This window comes from Melospiza georgiana, chromosome 2 (genome assembly GCF_028018845.1).
Source record: "Melospiza georgiana isolate bMelGeo1 chromosome 2, bMelGeo1.pri, whole genome shotgun sequence".
NCBI lineage: Eukaryota > Metazoa > Chordata > Aves > Passeriformes > Passerellidae > Melospiza > Melospiza georgiana.
Window position 1 is genome coordinate 59,197,302 of NC_080431.1, and position 21,631 is coordinate 59,218,932.

The window sequence follows — 21,631 nt, forward strand, 5'->3', positions numbered from 1 at the left end:
ATATTCATTCTGAAATATTGTTTTGGAGAGGCATTTATCACTAAAATTATAATTTAGGGATTTTTTTTTTTTAATTTGGAAGAACATACTCCTGGCTGGTCAGACACACTGATAACCATGGGCGATTTAGAAGACAGTGTTTGCCTGACACAAATATTGCTCCCTGGAGAGCCGACTTTCATGATAATTCATCACATTATCATGGCATAAGTACGCACAGTTACTCAGTCATTGCAGTTACGTAGTTCCCCCCAACAGGATACTGTTAAATAAACAATGTTATTTGAGGAATTGGCAATTCCCTCTTCTGAGCTTCACCCAAAGTATATTCTCAGATTTTCATTCACTGGTTGTTTTGCTTCCTGGAATCCGCTCTTCTGCCTTCTGAAACTTACAGTTGTGCAGATTCCTGATCCAAACAAACCTGTGATAGCTTGGGGAGATCTGCACTTTTGTGTTCATCCGAAGAAGTGAGGGTTAACCAGTCTGAGCACTGCAGGTGAGGTTATCATCCAGCAGCCCTTACACACCATGGAAAGCAGCATTGCCTGAAATGGCACTATTTCTGTGAGCAGGGATGCAAATGGTGCTGAGATGCCTGCATGGCAGGAATATAAGATACTGCTTGCAAGAAAAGAAGAGAAGTTTATGGGGTTTCTGCTACAGGTGTGGCAATCCAGAGGTAGTTCAGTGCAAGGTCTGGAAAAGTAAACACTGCCTTCCAGGCACACACTGCTCCAGTTAATGTCTCCTCCTGAGAACAGAGCTGGAACTGTATCATCAAAACATCAACTTCAGCAAAGAGCTGTAAATTTGCCACCTAGCTGGTCTGAGACCAAAGCAACCTGTTTAGTCAGGTGTATCTCAGAAATTGTCCTGAATCCAGGATTCCTCTAAGGAAGAGTAAATATTAGTCCTGCAGGTTTTGACAGAGAGTGGATTAGATGAACTTTCACTCTCCACTTTGGCCTTATTTTCCATGGTTTATTTCATCTTCTTAGATGAAGTCTTTTTAAAATGAAATTTAGCATGGCCATCCTTGGGAAGAGAAAAAGCCAACTCTCTTTATTGTTTTTCAGACTGGTCATTCTGCAGGATGTGGCTGCAGTTATTATCAGTCCCAGTACATGAGTCAGATGGTGGCATTATCAAGTTATTCCTTACTCTGTGTTTGCATAAGATCCAGTGAAGAAAATGTGACTGCCCTGACAGGCAGTGGAGTTCAACATTTTCCTAAATTCAGTGACAGAGCACATGGAAGAATGAAATTTGACAGAGACTCACTGAAGTATCCTGAGCATTAGTGGGATAGCTGTGAAAACTAAGACAGTAAAAAACACAGTTGGAGAGTCAGAAGGAAAAGATACTTGTGAAAATAAAACCAAAAAGGAGCCCAGCAGTAAGGAATTCTCTATTTTGTTGAAAATACAGGAGATGAAGAATGTGTAGTTCTTTTTCTGATCCGTTTCTTACATAAATAGTACAATGCATGCCTTATGGCACAATCCAGCAAAGCAAGCATGGAAATAAATGTTAGACACATTTAGGTGCAGATTTTTTCAAAAATCTGTTGAAAATTTTCATCAGAAGAACAAGCTTATTCCTTAAGACAGTGTGAAACTGCACTGTTGGACCCCTTACAACAGGACTTTAAATTTATCTTTTCCTCAGAAGAAAATTACTTTACATATATCCTTTGATTGTAATCTAGGTTACAGGAATATACTGCTGTAAAAATATAGCATTACTGGAATTTTCCAAGTCTCAAAATAATTTAGTGTCCAAATACATACTTTATCTGATTTATGGCTTCACGGCCATGTCTAAGCCAGTAGTGCCAAATAAAATTTTCTTTACTGTGATATGTATGCAGTTCTTTTTAAGGTATTTGGAATGATGTCTAACATTTAAATTAAGCAAAAGTTTCCTTCTAAAAATATTCTGCTATAGTTGTATTTTTAATGTGCAATTTCATCTTTTACATTTTTAAAGTGTAACTTCATTTGTTACAATATCAGTACTCAAACATATCTGTGATATGCTTAACAAAATCAAGGACCCAGTACATGCAAAAAACATGAAGTCATGTCCTACAAGGGCGTTTTTTTTCCTTAATATCATTGTGAAAGTAGTTTTCTGTACTTCAATAATTTACCAATTCCATTCAATGAATATCTCTCAAGAAAGCAATCAGACAAACAAAAGAAAAAGAGTGAATTTGCCCTCAGCTTCTCATTTATGAGCAGCTTCCTGATACCTATGTAGAAATGTGTAGTTGAAATAACATTTGCATAAATTCCATTTAGTAAGGATGCATTAGCTGATGCCAGTGAATGCGAGGACACTTAATCAAATAGTAAATAGCAATGCATGTCTAGGCATTGATCAGTTAATGCAGACATTGTCAGAAGAATTAAATAGATCATGATGTCCTTTTGTTCTTTCTCTTTATTTAGAATGCTGTTGCTTTCTAAATCTCCTCAGGATCTTTAATAAAGAAAGATCTCTTCACTTAATTTTGACAGCTGCATAATTGGGGTGCTAAATTGTCCTCAGGATGTAATCAAAATGATTCAACTATGTAACAATTCTCTGGGTTTTCTGCTTAGTTTAGAGCAGAAGGGGGAGATTTTGGTAATTGCAATCTCTTGTATTACCTTAAAAGTCAAGCATTGATCATTATAATACAATAGTTATAGTGTAGAAGATCTCCGGGTCACGTGTAAATAAATGTAATTCAAAATTCAGAATAACCACAGTAGTAGATATAATTTCAGTGTCTGATTCACAAAGACAGTTTAACAGAATAATAGGATTTGGTTTGCCAGAATCAAATCACAGACCAGCATCAGAATTTGGGAAAAAAAATCAGTAAATCTGACACTCAATCATTGTTTTAGCTACATAAAATTGATCAAATAACTACCTGAACTCTAGACTCTGTTTATAAAAAGTCACAGATCCTGTGCACCAGCACTTTCCATGCTTATATGGGAAGGTGATAGCAGTGGCTGTAAAACTGAGGCTTTGTTCACAAGGTGCCCCATGCAGAGATGGGATCCAAGAGGGAAACCCCAGACTGGGATCTCACCACCTCCTGCCCTTCCCTGCCTGCTGATCAGTGTCTTGGCCTTAAGCCCACAAGTGCCAATTGATATATTTGTTCTGGTTTCAGGTATTTCTGCTTGAAGGCAGTGAAGTTTCCTTTATCCTAGGAAATTCTGAGAAAAGGACAGTGATCCAACACCTTCACAGTTTCTGCCTTTGGTGAAATGCTATGGTCACTAGTGTACACATCAAATGAATCAGATTTCCTGGATTTATTCGAAGAAACAACAGTAGGGCAGGACTCCAACCTAAAATCATATGCTAAGTAGGAGGGATTTCAGCTAAAGTTAACCCTTGGAGTTATGCCAGGCTGCTAATTCAAGTGCTCAGTGCATGGTAAAGTTCCTGTAAACTCTGCAAAAGAGCAGCTCAGCTTAGAAGTGGTGCAGAGAGGTACATGGAAGTTCAGCCAAGCCAGGTGGCTTGTGGACACTGCAGCATCCTCCTGGAAATGACCTGCCCATGCTCTCTGAGAACATTTTTCCTGCAAACAGGCTATATGCTAATTTCTTGATACACCCTCAATTTCCACTGTATAATAGCACTAATGACCTTGACAGAAAGCATTTCCTAGGGATTAATAACCATTTGAGATTTAATGACCTGAGGCTGTGCCGCAGGCCATCAACTCCTTCAAGCTGCTCATTAAATTCTTAGGGTACACAGTCTGCTTCAATCACTCCTGCTTAAGCATTTGCTCAGTGTCACCTAATAACAATATTCTCCCTGAGGTATTTCCTCTTCAGAGGCCCTGGAAATGTGTTTGTCCTAAGACTTTTGAGAAAATAACTCATCATTAATTTTTTAGATGATTTGTGTTTCAAATCAGAGCATTTACTCAGGCTGTCACTGAGCTCTTGGTGTGAGGAACTCAGTAAAAGTCAGTTAAATTCATAAATCGCACCTCGAAATATAAACTATTTGTTCTAGTTGCTTACAATCTCATAATATAAATCAAGAGCCAGTAGCCTCCAGCATCGAAACACTGGTGGTTCAGCCAAAGGTAACTTATTTGAGAGGTGATTTTGGACATGCTACCACTTTCTAGCAAAGACTGACTTCATACTGGCTCTAAAAGACACCCCAAATCCAGATCTGTGCAGAGGAACAATAGAGAGCAATGCTGCTTATTGGAGGAGAAATGCTCCAACAAGCCAATTTCTCTCTGATGAAATCATAAGTCAAAGATGGTGTATTGTCCCATGTTATGGTACATACTTGTGAAGGGTGAACTTGTTTTTCTGTTGAAGATTTTTCATTTAAGGGAACATTCTTCCCATATTCAGATGGCACCAAGCACAATTGGATCTTAGTTAAATCTGCTGCTGTGGTGTTACATCGTGTTCCCTGTTTATTTGTGTAAGAGTGCGGCGCAGCATGCCAAATAGGCATGGCACAAACAAATTGCTTGTTCTTCCCAGAGTTTCAAAACTGAGAGAGAAGAAAATGCTTGGGGAAGAAGGCAATCAGCAACAGTTTTGGGAAGCTGATACAGCAGGCATGGTGCAGAGTGATGTGTCTACAAATCAGTTATATTGTCTTCACATCAATTACAAGAATCTTCTGCTGAGGCTCTGCCAGGATCACATTCTCACATTAGTCCCTGTTGTGCACTGAGCAATCAGCTCCCTTGTTATGTCTGGGGAGATCTAGGAACAGGGCTCTTTGGGAGCTGGAAAGTGGAGATGCCTACCCTGCTGTCTGGGAAGGCCTGCCCTCAACCTGATTTTAACTTGGAACCAGCCCTGTGCTTTGAGCTAACGTCTTTGTCCAGAGGCTGCCCACATATTTAGGGAAAGAAAAGCATTTTTTTCTGGCAAAGTCAAAAGTGCAGGGAGTTGTTTATAAGCTTCAGATACTTTATCTTATAAAACAATTAAGAAAACCTGGGTACCAAGAATGTATAGTATCAACTGCAACGGGGGAATCTTGATAATTGGAGCTTAATTCTAGTGAGATATACATATAACACATGTATACTGACACATATATGGAATATATACATAGAGATATATATGGAATCCAGCAGGTGAATTGTTCATCAATGAGGCATTGTGGTGATTAGGGGGTGAACAACATAAGTGCTTACTTGGTTGTTTATGTTTCAGATTAGTGGATTTTGAGGTCAGGTAGCTAATCCTATGATATGCTTTGTGTGGGAAATACATGCTGTTTGTGGTAAACACAGAGCACCTACACAGGAATGTTCCGACATAAATCTCAAATCCCATTGCAAACATGGATACAGATCACTACACCACCACTGCAAATGGTGACTATCAGGTGCAAATAAGTGAAATTAGGGACCTTAACTCACGCCATACATTAGTGGGATGTGCCTCAAAGAAGAATCACACTGGAAATGTCTTTTGCTTTATCTGCCTGTACATCCCATATTTTCTGTGTAGACCATAGAGAAGAATGAGCTCTTTCTGCACACAAGCCATTTCACTTCTTTCACACATTAAGAGAAATATTTTAAAGGAAGTACTTCCTTCTCTCCCTAGCCTTCAGTAGCACCTAGGATTAATAGTTCCAATGCAGATGCAGATAGGTGAGATGATTTTCATTCTTTATCTCCAAAAATCCCCATGTTAATAAGCATGATGGAAGGCAGGTCATCTAAATATTGAACTTCTGACATGACCTATTGAAGGCTGTTTTATAAAACCAGCCCCTCTTCTGAGACCATTACTGTGTGGAACATGTGGATGTGCCACTGAGCCAGCTCTGCTGCTTCTGGCTGCTGTTGGATTGGAACAAGCATGCTGCTTCATTCCCATGTAGATTTTAGGTGTAGGAATACAGCTCTGGTTGGAATTTCCTCTCTAAAGTCTATTGAGAATTCAAATGAGAGCCAGATGAGTTTTTTCCTGTTCATTTAGAAGAAAAATGCTAAACATCATGAGAAACTTTAAAACTTCAACACTCCCTGAAAGTCCTCACCACAATAACATTTTCCTGAAAAAGAGCTTTCCAGTGGGATTTGAGCTTGCAGGTGATAAGCATTCATTATGTTTTTCTACCCCAATGAGGAAAGGCCACGTTGGTAAACAATGAATGAAGGAAATTCTTTGAAATACATCTAAGAAATAGGAGCTTTGTAGTCTCAGTTTTGAGGCTACTTTTAGCAACCTCAGACTGGCTTTGGCTTGGAGTTATGGAAAGATTAATGAAAGCCCCAGCTCTCTTCCCAAAATCAGCGTCAGCCAGTGAAGCATCACAATTATAATTTTCAGCTTTTGCCAGTGTTGCCTTCCCTGCACATCCTCCAGTGCAGGTTAAGCAGTGGCTTCCAAGCTGATTTGTTTGGGTTATTGTTTGTCCTTAAAGATGAAGCTGTACCAGAAAATACAGAACTGTAATTTTCAGTACATCAGTGCTATTCCTTAGCAATAAGTAAGCTTTCAGAGCCTAATGCCATGGCCACAGAATACTGTGGCTAATGGGTTTCTAACTACCATTACAGTGTGAAAAACCACTGCAAAAGGCAAAGCATCAGGAAAAACATAATGAGAAACTTTAAAACACCAACATTCCCTGCCAAACATAGCCTATCTCCTAAATCAAAATACTTTAATCATGTCTTCAGTTTCAACCAATGGTTTCAGAGCAACATGTGGGCTCAAAGGCAGTTATTAGCTGTCTTTAAGTGCCATTTTAGCTGAGATTTCATATTCAGATTTTGTCTTCTCCTTTCAAAAATTGAACGGGGCATTTTTTAATGGTAAAATCTGTAGGAGAGTCCATCTTTCGTAGGCAGCTGCCTGCTTTCTGCTTCTGTTTCTGTCTGGAGAATAACTTATCTCATCATACTTCTGGCATATCTAAGGCTAGACCCTGCCAAAATCTGAAAGTGAAATAAACCATCAAGAAATGTCAGATTCTCAAAAGTGCAGACCAAGGTCAAGTCTAGAAGAATATGCTTGAAAAAAAAAGTGTCCTTCAAAGCATACACAACCAAATTTCAATCTTTGTGTTTATCTGCATATCTGTATGTCATTATTGTAGCTCTGGACAGCCAAAAATGTCTCATGTCCTCAGCACATACTTTCATTCTCCCAGCCTCGAGAGGACATAAACCCAGGGCAGCCCTGGAATCCTGTACTTCATGGAGCACATCTGGAGATGGGGAAGGGCTGATCCCAGGGGCAGCATAGCAGCTGGCAGGAGCTTCCCTGTGGAGCAGGTCTGAGTGGCTCTGGGCCCCTGGGGACAGCTCCCACCTTGCACTCAAGGTGACTTCCAAAGGAGGGATGTGTCCTCATGCACTCCTTCAGGGCAAGGGCAGCTGTTGTTGTTCAGAGACTTCTGCAGGACCGAATGCAAATTGGGTCAAAACAAAGTGAACCTCAGGCCCCAAGATTTTGAATAGCAGCCATCTCTCATCTCTTCTTTAAACAGGGTGTTTTAATGCTTTGCAGAATTACAGAGTGAGGCATGCTGCCTTCCATCTCCTTAATCCTCTGTAAATTTACTTCTAACAGCCACTGCCAAAATACAGTATGGCACTTGCACAGCACATGCTTCTTCAGTGATGAGCACAAAGTAGCTTCTGTTCAGAAGGAATATGTTGCAAGCCCATGAGTGGCACGTTGTGAGTGTTGAAGATTATGAAACATACTCTGAAACTGAGCAAGCCATAAACACTTCATTTTTCAGAAATAGTCACATTACCTCTGTCACTCTGCTTGGCAAGTGTGTGTGTGCAGGCTTGGTGCATCCACGTAGCACACGTGGAACAGGCATCAAGTGTTGAACCCGTGGTGTGCCAGCCACACTGTGGAGTTCAGAGGAAATATTTCAAGTATGCACTTCAGCACTCTTCTCAGCTTTTTATAAAAACCCACGGTCTTTATTTGTTTATTTTTCCTTTGCTGGCCTCTCTCTTGGACTAAACTGACCTTAAATTATAGCATGGATTTATATTCATTGATCTCCTGATGAATGCTCTCTAATTGATACAGAATCAGGTCATGGCTTAAGGCAACTTCTGACTCTGGGTAATATCTGCTGGAAAAGCAAGTGTTTTGTTTCGGTCTGTGGGCAGAATACAAAAAAAAATCTCCAGTTTAAGAGGCCACTGGTTTTTTAAAGTGGTAAAAGAAGACAAGCTCATGCAAGGTATTCTTTGTGGCCCTTATGGATTTGGACCATATTTTTAGCATAATACACGCTTCAGCATATTTAGTCTAACAATTTTGCTTCTTTAGGAGAGAAGAATAATTTTTCCATTTTTAAACTGAAGTGTAAGCGTTAAGTGATGTGTCTCATTTCCCACTGAAAGTCTAGCTGGGCAAGGGATTAGTCATTTACTTTCCAAATATCTAGCTGCTAGAACTGTCTAGAGACCAAACCATCTTTGCCCACAGTCAGGCCAGTCATGATTCAGATGAGTGGGAATGTGCTCTTCAGCAGTCAGAGCAAAGGGACTCCATCCATGAGATGGCAACTGACACTATCCAAGTGACTTCCCATTAACTATGGGAAGATTAAGAAATAGTTGAAATTCATCCAGCAAGTTAAAAAGTGACAGGCTCTGTATTTCACTGACATTTGCAGAGCCAACCCTTCTGTATTCCCTCCTGTTACCCAACAAGAGACACTGAGATGAAAATAGGAGGCTTGTCCTTCTTTGGTGGCTTTGGTGTCTCCTGACAGGTACTCCACAGATCCATACTCTGGCACCGGCAGGGAGCAAGCACTGGTAGGTCTCCAGCCTCCCTGTTGTCTCCTTCCAGGCTAATATATGGAACATAGCTGAAGGCCAGGGTCTGGCTTTATAAAGTGATAACTGCAAACATCTAACTTATCTAAGCTCTTTCATGCTATTTGATAAAAGAGCAATTTATGTCTTTCCTGCTTGTTGCTAAAAATAAGAGGGGAAAAGTGTAGAGAGTTGTTAGTCCTGGGTGGTGTGCTAATTATCTCTTTGCTAACTCTGCTTCATTGCTGGCAGTGATTATTGTCAAGTAATTACAGGGTTCCTACGAATCTGGCTCCTGTTGGCTCTGCATTGTAACAGGGGTAAGGAAATGAGAAGTGTCAGTACTATGGAGACCCAGTGTTACTTCTGCCATAGCAGAATTTCCTGTTATAGGAAACAGTTATTTTGTACAATGGCTTATTAGATGGAAACAGGACTAGGTGAGCTGCAGAATGGAAAATCAGTATTTTTTGCTACATTAAAAATCTGTTCTCTTCTTGGAGGAGCACGTAAAACCCCCACAGCCTTCTATTTAAAAACGTATGGAAAGGAAACTAAGGGCTCCAGCCAAAAGGCTAAAAATAATAACTGTACCATCATAGCCAAGTTGTCTGTTCCTTCTTTCCTCCAGTATGAATGAATAAATGTTTGTGAACAGCTATCATGTAAAAATTGTTTTAGCCTGTTTTCTGTGTATTGCTCTGCAACCATATGGACTGCAGCTTTCGTTGTAAAGGGGAATGAACAAAAAAAATCTAATTATTTGTGTGAAGAAAAATCATGAGAGTTTGTTAGTTCACATGTCCAAACCATTTGAGTTCGTTGGTAATACTGCTGCTTCTGTATCATCCCTTTGGTTGTTCAAAAAACATTTAGATGTGTATGTGTGGAGTACGCAAAAATGTCTGCAGCCACCTGGTAGGAGAAGACAGGACTGGGTAAATCATAATCCAGTGTGCTTGAAGAGGTAAATGAGAGTTAAATGCTTTGAACATCTTTGAAAATCTGCATCCTAGCAGTTTAGAAATTTAAATATCCTTAAAACTCTGGCCCTGGATATTGAAAGTAATCTGTATCTATTCAGTAAAATTAAATAAAATTTCCATTACATGATGGATGATGGAAACTGAACAGCTGTCTGAGCAGTAGCTCCACTGTTCTCTAAAAAAGAACCTTAATTTGACTTTCCCACGTTAGTACTGTTTACATGTTAGAGAAAATTGTTTGAAAGGCACTTTCGTAAAAATGGGTGCTTTTGTGAAAACAGAGTGAGAAAAGATGTTCTTTTTTTAGTAGGTGAGTAATTGTTTCCTTTAATCTCTTTGTTTTTTCTCATGATTCTACAAAGATCAGCACACAGCCATGTAATTAGTGGCTCTGGACTAGATCACGCTGAAACACCCACTGGTGTGACTCCACTGTTCTTACGGCACTGCATAGTCAAAGCAAAGGGTAAAATTTAGTTCACAATAACATCTTCCCATAAGCATATGTTATTTCTTTCATCACTGAAATAATTTAAAAAGTTAGTTGAACCATCAAACAATGGAGGTCATCTGGCCCAACCCCTGCTCATGGCAGAGCCAGCTTTCCACATCACATCTGGCACTGCCACAGGATCAATCCAGCTCCAAAAAGGAAGGTATTCCAAGTTCAGAATGTCCAATAAAAGAAAATAATGATTTGCATGGAGGATTAATTTACTGATTTTTCATTTCCTCATAGAGTCATAAAAGACATCATGGTAGCTTTTTTTAGTAATGTTCTTACAGAAAATAGCAGCTGGAATAAAGCAATAAACAGATATGGGTGTTTGATCCTCTCACAAATAATCATAATAAAACAGTAGCTATCCACAAATAAAGTTACCCTTCATTTTGTAAATGAATTTTCACTACAGTCTTGAGGCATGATAAGATGTTAATAATGTTGATATACTTCAATGGCAACAATAGTGGTATGGTTGTGAATCAGAAAAAGACAGCTGGGTTTGTAGGTACAGGTCTTGTCTGTGCTTTCAGGATAACGTCAGCCCTCCTGCTCCTGGATTTTAAGTAGATGACAGTTTCTTACACAATGTGTGAAAAAGTCACCATCTGCTGTTTGGGGTTCTTTTTCGGAAGTAATACACAGGACATCTTTCTCTGTAGGCCCTTGGATGAAAAGAGGTAATAAGGAAACAGTGGGATCTAAAAACAGATCTGCTTGTAGTGTTAATCGGCTGATAACAGCAGATAACACTGATAACACCAGGTGAGAGCTCAGCCCTCTGCATTGCAGACATGGATTTGGACCTCAGTTTAGAATATTTGAACTCTGCTCAAATTACTCATCTCACACAGAACTGCAAAAGAAAGTGTTTTAATCTTAATTCATGATAAACAAGAACTGCGAAGTCTTTTTTATTAATACATCAAAGTATTATCTCCAAGGGGAGTTACTTTAATATTAATGTTCAGTGTTTAATATAAATTCACAGCATGAAGACCACCTCAGATGGGTAGAGTTTCTCTGATGTATATCTGATTGCCTGTATGTAATTTGAACATCTCCAGAACATGAAGGGCATAATCAAAGAATAATTAATATGTTGATAAGGAATTACGTTTTGTTCTACTTATCTGCATAATTCAGAGAGAAAGTTTATGATGACAACATCTGTCTTTTGGGGTATTGTTTATATTTTCATTCAAATTATAACATGAAGCATTCTCTGCATTCCATAGTGCCTTTCATCTGCTGAGCTCCAATTACTGTCTGACCAATTAACTTCAGTATTGCACACATGCAAACCACGTTGAGTACTGTGGAAAATCTAAGCAAGGCATTGAAGCCTGAAACTTGACCTCTAGTTTAGGATACTGAGCTTGAAAACCCTGATTTCCAGGGACATTAAATCTTTGCATTTAATTGGAGTTATGAATACACATGAGAGTCAAAACTAATGGTCAGACCAGCACTACATCCTCTTGGGAGCCCTCTGAATGTCAGGGCACTCCAGAGACATCTTGTATGCTGCTTGAGTTCAGGCTGTCTGGAAGTCTCCCCTTGCCTTGCAAGAGATGACATTTTTCAAAACCTTGTAAGGACAGAGTGTGGCTGCAAGCTTCATGTAGTGGGCTCCATCTGCTGCATCCAAATTCAAACCAGATCTCAAGGGCAGAGCACCAGACAAAACACCTTGGGCACTTTATGTGCAGTGAAGAAACATACCTTGTGTACAGATTGAAGAATTTACTGCTCTAGTGATTAAAGTATTAGCAATCCAATAAAAGAGTTGGTCCAGCTACAAAGATAATAACACTTATAATTCCAAATATAAAGTTATGGCAAGTTTCCAGTAGTGGCACAGTTGGAATTGAAATATATATACTTCCTATTGGCTGTTCCTCTCCTTGGCATTGTTCTTGCCCTTCCGGTGACTTTCTGGATTCAAAAATCAATAGTGCTAGTTTTCCTCAAGATGAAAAGAGGTGTAGAGGAGCTTACAGTGAGTCTTCATCTGCAATTCTTTGCTAAGGAAAGTATGATGTTGCTGGTGGAGATATCTTCCTCCTTACTGTTGGGTCAGTTCAGGGTTATTTTTACATACTTCTTGAAATAGTCAGACTCACTGAATGGTTGAGGTAGGAAAGCACATCTGGAGGTCATCTTGTCCAACCCAATTGCTCAAGCAAGGCCGTCTGTAGCCAACTGTGTCCAGGTGGCTTTTGAATATCTCCAAGGATGAAGCCTCCACCAGCTCCCTGAGGAACATGTACCAGTGCTTAGTTACCCTTACAGGAAATAAGTCTTTCATGATGTACAGAGCCTTCTTCTGTGTGTCAGTGTGTGCCCATTGCCTGTCACTGGGCACCACTGAGAACATCCTGGCTCTGCCCTCTTTGCACCCTCCCTTCAGATATTTATCCTTACAGATGAGGTTCCACCGAGGCTTCTCTTTCCCATGCTGAGCAGTCACAGCTCTCTCAAGCCTTTCTTCATCTCTCAGATGCTCCAGGCCCTTCATCATCTTTGTAGCCCTGTGCTGGACTCACTCCAGTGAATCTGTATTTTACTGAGGAGCCCATAACTGGATGCAGCGCACCAGATGTGGCCTCACCAGTGGTCAGAAGAGGGGAAGAATCACCTCCCTTCACCTGCTGTCACCCGTCCTTGTGCAGCCCAGGGTGCTGCCTGCCTTCCTTGGCAGGGCACATGGCTGCTTCGTGTTCTCTTGGTGCCCACCAGGCACCCAGGCTGATTTCTGCAAAGCTGCTTTGTAGTCTTTTGGCTTTTCACTCCTCAACAATAGTGATTCAGTAGAAGATACATGACAAGAATATATAACAGACATATACAGCATGAATAGATACATATAGCTGCAGTTTCACTGACTACTTATTAGTGATGTCTGGAGGTATTGGACTAGGAATGTCACATTGCAAAAATCTCTTTATAACACATCCAGGGAGCAAGAAGTTTTCTAAATACCAGCTGGACACAGTATTTCCCTTTTCAGTGTGAGCTCAGCAGCTGTTCCAATCTTCAGGCCACCCTTTGGTCCATAATACATGGAAGTTTAGACGCTGCCTAGATCTCTTAGCTCGGGAATCCAAAGCCAGAAACTTGTAAAAGAAGAGTCTGCTTTCAAAATTTAACTCATAGGGACTCTAGGAGCCACCAGAAGTTTTGAAGTCTATCCCAAGGGATGAGACTGTTACCTCTTCTCTATCTATTAGATAGTGTTTCTTCCACATTAAAAATACTATATACTTTATATTAGAGTCCCTAAAGACTCACATTTTCCAGACCATTATCCCAACACATTTTTCAGTGGGCATACAGTGCTCATGTATAAGAGCTCTGTTAATTCTCAAGTCAGCAGTTCTCAGCTTTCGAATGACAGGCCAAATAGGTGGGATGGGCAGTGTTGTACTGAAAAATGGGTGGGTGGTATCCAGTCCTCCAAGTCTATAGGAAGCCAAGACTCATGGGGGCTGTCAGAAGGCAAGAAAAAGAATATAAATCCTAATGGAGAAGGAGGAGGATGTGAAGGGAACCAAGTTCTTAATCACTTTTGTCCATTAGTAATACCAGAGTATTTTTCTTAGGACTAAAGGGAGGAGAGCCTGATGTCCTTGTCAACTCTCGAGATATATATATATATATATATATATATAATGCAAATTTATTCTAACTCATAAATCCTGTTAGTGGTTTCAGCTGGGTAAAGTATTCTCTTTGTTTCTTGTCATAAACTGCTGCAGCATTCTTTTGTGCAGCTGCCACATTTCATCCTAATGCAGCTGCATTTCACCCAGGGATGAAGTGATCCCTATATATAACTTTCTCTTCAGTTTTTATAACTGTTTAAAGGGCCTCAAGATGAGATGTGGGTTGCAAGCTATTGTTTTATTAGTGTCATCACAAAGTGCTGCATTGTACAAATCAATTGTAAGCTAAGAAAAGTGGCTTCAAAGTGATGCTTGAAGATAGAGAGAGATTTTTTGGGTTAGGAGGGATTTAAAATCCTATTTCAGGAATTTGTAAGGATGATGAAAAAAAATGGGAAACAAACTAGCATGAAGTAAGGTTGAATAAACTGAGCGGACATGTGGGACAGTGGGTAGCAAAGATGTCAGAGAAATGAATGACAGAAAGTTAAAGTGGCTTCACAGTGGAAGACGTGGAAAGGAAAGGAGAAAAGGAAACCTGCAGTAAATAGGAATTATGATGATGATGAGGAGCAACCAAAAATCTCAAGAAGACACTCAAATGAAGACCCAAATCTCTTTTTTTTTCTCACATTACTGAACCATATCACACGGATGGGATTTTCAGCATTGGTTGGGTCTGTTAAACATCTTTGCAGTATTATTAATGCTATGTCTGAAACAAATGTTTAAACCACTTGGTGTTGAAATCTCATTGCATTCTTATGTTCAGATGCCTGATTGTGCTGTACACCCGTTACCAGGAGTTCCCTTGGAAGTCTATACAATGGGAGAATTCCCCAGGGAGTCGATTTTATGATAGACTTTCAGGAACAGTAATGGCTGCCTGATCGAGTGGCTAATTGCTCCGAAGTAGGAGTCCCTCAGGACAATTCCTGCTCCTAAGTTCTTCAGTGTGTCCCTGCATGCCTGCTGTCTTGGTGTGCCGGCTGCTTCGGTGGTCCCTGCAAGTCACCTCTCAGCCTGAGTGTGTGGAGTGTAGCACATTGCACAAAGGTCTCTCCTGCACTGCAAACTCTGATTTCCCTGTTGCTGTTTGCATGAGGAAACTCATTGCCTTGTACCCCTAGCTCTGATGATACCTAGATGTAAAAAATTCAAATACAGACACTGTTCCCAGACCTGAAAAGTTCTGTGCTTGATGAACCTCATATAAATCTCAGATCTACTAGTTTTACCAGTATCCCATTAATTTGGGAAAGGAATTCAGCATAATGCTTTCGCTGAAAGGAGACGTAGCTTCCTAAGTCCTTGCTGGAATAACACACCTGTTTTTTCTTGGGAAGTGCAGCCTTGCTGAAGATAGAAGGCTGATGAGAAGTCTCCCAGATGGCCTGTACAGAATTTGGTTGTAGTAGAGAACAAAACAATTGTTGTGATCATTGAAAGAAACATTTTATACAGTCCCAGACTATGTATGAGTAAGAGAAGTGTCAGTAGCTCAGAAGGAAAAGCTGGATAAGCTGATCATCTAACCAGGAAAAAGCCTTTTCATAACACTGCCTTTAGTTTGGTTTCATTTATTCCTTTCTGGAGAATTCTTCTCCAAATCTGTGGTGGTAGCAGTGTGTAGTTAGATAAAGTTCCAACTCCAACTCATCTCCTGATACCAGTGTCATGTGGCAATGTCAGTTCAGATTGCCTTCCTTCTTTTTTATTCCATCTTTTTTATTAATCTCCCTGCTTTTGTGCTGTGTGTAGAGTGAACAGTAGTTCCCAATTTCCTATTTTTGTATTACCCCTGATTTTATACCATTTTAGCATAACCCTTCCTTATTCATCTGCTCTCCAAGGTAAACAGTCACACTCTTTAAATCTCTCAGCATACAAGATTTATTTTTTTTCATGTTCATAAATAATCAGGCTTCTCACTTTCGACCTCTCTAAGAAGTCAGAGCATGAATGGACACATTTGACTATTACTCACCAAGGGTAAAGAATTACACATAAAGGAACTACTCATGAAAGATCTTTTTCTATTGACATTTAAATTATATTCAGCCACAGTAGTTTAAAAGGTCCGTATTTTATTATAATATTACTAGTACCACAATATTCCATGAAAGGTTTAGGACTATTAAAATAACACTTTGACAGTTTTATTTGTCCCTTCCTTGCAAAACATAACCTTGTCTCTAACACTAATTATATGGCATGATATAAAATAATTCCAATGAAATTCCACTTTTGAAAACCTTATTATCAGGATTTATTGATGCGTGTGCACCATAGTGCAGTAAAACATATGAATTCATTGTATGCTTATGGTTTATTTTATTTATTATATATTTGTAATATAAATGGTAATTTTACAGCTGCATGGTACAATTGCTGTTGTGTTATTATTGGAATTATTCTGGAAAAGTCCTACAGAGTGGATGGGAATGGGGTAAGCCATTAAACCTCTACCTAAAAGCATGAAAGGTTATTGAAAATTGTATCTGTCCTTATTAAATTGCATGGGGATTTTTCCTTAGGGAATATGACAAGTTTTTAATTTTTTCATGCTCTATACCAAGTGCTTGCATTAGTGAAGTGAGATGATAATACAGCAATTAAGGTATTAACCTGCTCCTTGCAAGCTGTAGATCATGGAATCATAAAATCATATAATGGTGGTGGTTAGAAGGGACCTTAAGGTTACAAGCCCCCTACAGTGGGTAGGCAGGGACACCTTTCACTAGACCAGGTTGCTCACATGTGAGCCCTTGTTTTGCCATGAATTTCCTATGTGAGTTGAAAAGTCATCCTTTCTCCTATTTACAAATATATTCATGTTCTTTCCAATTTAGCACCCTTACACTCTAATTTCAGAGCTCTGAAGAAGCTTTGCAAATGCCTCTTAATGGAAACCTATCAGCCTTTAGTGGTACATTGTAGCTGTGGGATGGTAGAGTGATGCATTTACATGTCCAAAATTTTGAATTTGGATTGTCCAGACTAGATTTCTAAGGGTAACTGAGGAGTGGGATAACCCTATTTTTATGGCCAGATAAGTGTCAGGCATCCAATTCCTATCAACCTCACCTCTAACTTGTTTATGTACTTCTGAAGTCCTTTAATTTGCCATCTTTGAAATAAGAAGAGTAACACAGATAAATATCCTAAAGACTGTGATAGAGAGCCAGGAGAGTAATGGCATCCATTGCAGTATCTCAGACTGAGCTGCAAGAAGAAGCTGAAGCCTGCTAAAGCTGTTCTCATGCAGCTTCAGCCTGAATGAACTTCTCCAAAGAACTCATGTTCCCTCATGAGCGCTCTTCTGGGGAGACTTCAGAGTGGTGACATTGCTTGTTGGTGGCTTGACAGGTTTATGGGACACAAGGGTTGTAGCAGGACCTGTGAGACAGGGCTGTCTGAGTGCCTACAGCTGCCTGGAGCATGCCTCAGGTCTAAGACTCCATCAGTGTTTCCTCCCCAGGAGTATTCTCTGGTTTACCTTTTGTACAGTTCTGCAGCAATTCCTGAGAGGAAAAGGCCTTTTACCACTCTGGGTTGAGCTGAGCCTCCAAACTGACCCTAGAATGCCAGGTAGCCTAGAGTTTTGTTCTGGAAGATGCAGCACAAACTCATCCCAACAGTTTTCCTCCTCTTGCAGGAAAGAGTAAGACAAAGACCAAAAGTTGACCTAACCAGACTAACCACTTGCTCACCGATGTGGCTCCACAGTCAAATGCACTTCTTTCCAATTAATTGATTAATCATTTTCTCTAACATCCCTAGATATTTTGTCTGAATATACTAAATTAGATTTAAGTGGTGAGCAATACAGGGGGAATACTAAAGTGAACATTAACAGTGATTTGTTACAGAAGATGAACAATAAAGGTTATCACATAAAGTTGACATAAACACAATAGATGAGGTAATTATGTACCTTATTTATTCTAGTTGCTAAATCTTTCACTGCATTGTGCAAAGGGACATCTGCATTTTAAATAAAAATGTAATTTTAAAAAAGGAGAGAAACACCAAAACAGAAGACCGAAGAAAAAGGCAGAAATACGATGAAATACTGATATCTAGACAGGAAAAAGGAAAGGACTATAGTAACTAGGTCTAGGCATTGATATTTGTAGATGGTGATAAGCTTCCAAGCCATAAAATTAATTTATTTACATGAGTTTCTCCTGAGAGAGCTGTTCACCAAACAACTTTTTAGACTGTTTAGACTTTTTAGTTCTCCTGTGCCCCTTCATGAGGGAAGGACTGTTCCATTGGTTTGACTTTCTTGAGCTTGTTAAAACACAGCTAACATAAATTAAACAGAACCCTTAGAGGATTTGAATCAGTTTGCTAATCCAACAGCAGTCCATTCCCACCACTTTTGGAGGGTCAGTTTTCTACCAGCTTAGGGGGTTGAGCTGGGTCTCTGAAGGGTTAGCCAGCGTGGCACAAAGGGAAGCAGGAGAAGCAGCCAGCTGGCTTTGGATAGGCAGGACAAGGATGTCCCCTTCAGAGGCAGCTGGCTGCTAGTCTGGTGTTGGGCAGAAACAAATCAGTTTGGGAAGAATCAGAGAAAGCGTTGGAAGAGCAGGAGACATGACAAACAACTGTCTCCATTTCTGCCCCAGAACAGCCAGAGCCACCCACACGATTTGTGGGAGACAAGCTCAAACCTGTTTAATACTAAAGATAGACTCAAAGCCAAGACCCAGCTGTGCTCTGAATACTTGTCACATTTCCTGATTGAACCTCTCTCCTCATTTTACCCTGAATTATAACTCACTACCAGTAGAAAAATGAAATGGAAAAGAGAAATTTGTTTTCTTCAAGCTTCAACTAGAAACTGAAAAAAAACCTCCTTAGAATTCTAGTCCTGTGAGACATACTGACAGTTGTCAATATTTGGGACTGAATTATTATCTAGCCTTAATAATTAATGATTGTTGTTAACTGATGCCCAAGCAGGTGGAAAGCAGTGGGCAAATTAGCCTAATTTTTTTTTTCCAGCCACAGAGCAGAAAGAGCAGTAGTGCATAAGGACAAACCCACCATCAGGTGTGCTGGGGCAAGCAGCCTTTTTGGTCCTGCCAAGGGAGATGCTGATGGTGGGTCAGTGGTGGCTCACAGGCTTCTGGTAGGAGCTGGAGGAACTGTGCCTCCTGCCAGCCTTGAGCCATGTCCTCTCTGAAATCACCCTTTTCACCATGACAGCCCTTCTCTGTGCTGTTGACAAACTGCCTTGGTACCACCTCTGAACACATGTGGGTTTTCAAGTCCTTCCATGTTGCACCAGGACAGTGCATCTGCTGGAAGCAGGATCCAACCCCCGTACTAGCCTGGAAATGGGAACAGAACTGGGACAACACAGCTAAAAGTATTTGTACCACCCTCCATTGACACCTCCACTGAGGTCTTTTTGTTGCTGCACATCTCTTCCCAAAGAAGTCTTCACTAATGTTTCACTATGAAGTAAGAAAAAGCAAATATTAGGATATGAGCACAAAAAGAGAAGGTTAAACTTAGCATGTCAAATTATTGTTCAAACATTGCAGTAATGAAAGCATTTATATTGCATTCTGAACTATAACTTGGATTACATGCCCAGGGCAAAATAGTAGAAACCACCTTTGATGTCTGCTGAGGAGTGAATCCTTTGTTGTGCCTTTTCACCTAAACTGTAGGAGGGACCAAGAGTGGAATGACTGGAACAGGTGCCCTTGGCCAGCAGGAACACACTTGTATGAGCTAAGTCCTGTTTCGGGCTGTGCCAGCAGCCTGGTGCACTTCTGCCCTCCTGCTGTTTTCTGGATAAGACAAGAAAGAGAGATATGGGAGGGAACTGGGAACTGATACTTGTCTTGAAACTCAGTGGGCTGGAAGATTAGCAAATCCTACTCAAGGCTGAGGTAGCCATTCAGAAAATGAGAATACTCCCCAGAAATGCCTTCATGGAGGATATAGAGTCAAAGTTTTGAAAGCAGAAGTTAATCAGTCAATTATATTTGACTGAATACAGTGTGTTGCAAACAACCTCATAAAAAAGAAGTAAAAACCAAACCAAAAACACCACAAAAAACCTAAAACCAAAACCTCAGAGAAGAGTGAGATCTACTTTCTTGTTTATTCCCTATAATTACTCAGCCATTGCAATCTGAGATTTTTTAGATCTTGTTTGGGCTGCAAGAATATTTCTCAGCAAGCTCCTCTGAGCAGCCAACTGCAAAAAAACACTGAAATATGATAAGCGTATAAGAGCATTAAATGGTAGCATTCTCCATCACCCACAGCCTCTGTCAGTTGTGTTTCCAGGCCAGATGAAGCTAGAGTGTACGTACAGCTGTTCTGAGTTGTAAAATACATTTTGAAATGGGATTGATTTGTCTGTGTTTCATGAGATTGAATTAAGCAAAAGAAAAAAAAATATAAAGAGTTGTCTCTTTTCCAAGCATTTAATAGAAAGAGTCTAACTGGAACATAATAGAGATGTGCTTTCAGCACACAGATGTGCTGTAGTGAGAGCCACGTTTTATGTGAGCTGCTTATTCTTTTGTGCACTGTCAAGAACTGAATGTACTTTCATACTCCGTTTTTTGGCCTTGACATGAACTAATGTCAAAGCAAATGAAGACCTGGTGGTAAATCCTTTTCAGCACTGCTAATGATTGTGACCATTGTGGAGTTGTTCCTGGCTGTCTAATCGTCTTTGGGATATTGAGCTTTTGATACATAGACCTTGTATTCTGAATTTTGATTTCTGCTACAAAATTTGCCGGTGTGATTTATTTTGTAGGGGATCAGAAAGGTGTGCAGGTCACACACTGCAGACTATATTCAAAGCAGATTTTATAGTGAGCTTCAGTGGGTAAAGTCATTAAGGGTATAATGAGTGATCTGAACAGAATTTCATGGGCAAAAGTTCACAACAGCATGTCTTACCTAAAAAAATGCATTTTAGTAGAAAACTGATTTACAACTGGAATTTTTTTCACATGCAAGGCAAAATATGCAGAAGAGCAACTGAGCCTGATCATCTTCTTCCAGTTCCATTGTTTGCTTTATAGTTAGGGTTTTGTATTGTGGCTGTCTAGACTTTACAGCCACAAATGTGCCAAAACCTTTGACTGGTTCATTCAGGTTGATTAATAAGCAACATAAAATGTCTACTTTCTTTAACACCGGCCCGCTCTGTTTCTTCGTGCTTTGCAAATGTAAGAGGTGCAGATATGTGCTTTGACTTTGATGCTGTAAACCAAAACTGTTCAGGTGGTAGATCCTGATCTAGGTTTGGACAGCACAAAGAGATGTTTCCCAGGTTTCCTCTGAACCCCACCTTTGTGTGGATGGGCCTCTGTTTTCAGCTGTTCCCCCGGTTGGTCCGGGAGCAGCTGCACATGCAGGCAGTGCAGGTGCTGGGCAGAGCTGGAGCCAGCACACTGCTTTCCAGAATGTGAGCCCATGGAGCCCTTGGTAAGAATAGAGGTGCCCTTGCAATTGTCCCTTCAGTATCATGACACCTGCACTGGGGTTTTCCTGGCAGTGCTTTCCATGGATTTCATGTGGCATTCTGCTCCTCAAGAAACATCAGAACAGGAAAGAACGCAGTGCTGCTCCCTGTCACCCCATTTTCACCCTGCTCCACCTTCACCTCTTGCCA

General features: G+C 40.2%; 1 protein-coding gene across 3 annotated transcripts in view; it reads left to right on the top strand.

Moving 5' to 3' along the window:
- Positions 1 to 21,631, top strand: part of STARD13 (StAR related lipid transfer domain containing 13) — a 140,953-nt gene that overhangs the window by 81,907 nt on the left and 37,415 nt on the right. The window lies entirely within an intron of this gene.